The following is a 1,203-nucleotide window of genomic DNA, read 5'->3' as shown; positions in this document are numbered from 1 at the left end:
ATATTTTAATGTTTATTATGGTTAATTCGACAAAGATTACATGATGAATAACCTAAAAAACAAGTAGAGTTGAAATGTTAAAGCTAACGATAGTAATTATCATATGCTTCTTCTTTATTTAAATCTTCGTACTCTCATTTGTTTAATCAAAATCAAAGGAAGAAATGTAGAGATAAACTAAAGATAAAGATAGATTGATAATTTGACATAAACTTCCAAAAAAAATACTATCATTAAAATGAATAACTTTTGGATTAGGAATGATATACAAAATTTTCAATAGCAATCACTCACAAACTAAACATTTATGAAATAAAAGAAAAAAGAAATAAATGCAAAGAAACTTCGTAAGTTTTTTCTTTTAACCGCTATTATACTAAAAAAAAATTATGGTGTTTGAAACAATAAACATTGGTACTTTAAAAAAATATCTATGAAATAGAATAAAACATTCGATAAAATATTTACAAAATATAAAAAAGCTTCGTAATAGTTTTTTTATATGGAAATTTAGATAATTCTATTTTTTAATTGAATTGAGATATAAATGAAGCTTCTTTTATAGTATATTAATTCAAATAATAAAATTGAAAAGATAAAATATTATGTTTATTTTGATTGCAAATAATTTCATTTTTCGAGTTATTTTCAAATATAGCAAAATGTCACAAGAAACAGTAAGCAGTACTGTGACAAATCATTGAAATGAATGATCATATTTTAATTCCAGTTTTCAAATGGGTGGGACCATTATTTCTCAATATTTTAGTACACACTATTAACAAAGTTTCTTTTTTTAATTCCATTCCCTTATACCACCTTAAGGTATTAGTTTTTCTTTCTCTTTTTTTTTTTGTTTTGTTAAGTTGATGTTCAAAGATTCAAATCTCTTTATTCTTATTGAAAGTGAACTTTATATACTTTATCATATAAATAAACTTGACATTTTGCAACTTACTAATATATTTATCTTAAACGACCGGTAAGAAGATTATTCTTGTGTATCAACACAAGTCCTTAAAAAAGATTATTCTTACGTATCAATACGAGTCCTTCCAGTATGTTGTTTTTTTCTTACTCACTATCAATTCTTTTTAGTCCATCTTCACCCTACCTAAATATATTCAAGATCTCTTTGTATGTAAAGTCGTTCTCGATTCAGCCATGTGTTCTTGAACTCAAGCATTATAACATATGCGTAAA

The sequence above is a fragment of the Cucumis melo genome, chromosome 5 (assembly GCF_025177605.1).
Source record: "Cucumis melo cultivar AY chromosome 5, USDA_Cmelo_AY_1.0, whole genome shotgun sequence".
In the NCBI taxonomy this organism is placed as follows: domain Eukaryota; kingdom Viridiplantae; phylum Streptophyta; class Magnoliopsida; order Cucurbitales; family Cucurbitaceae; genus Cucumis; species Cucumis melo.
This window is presented reverse-complemented; position numbering follows the sequence as displayed.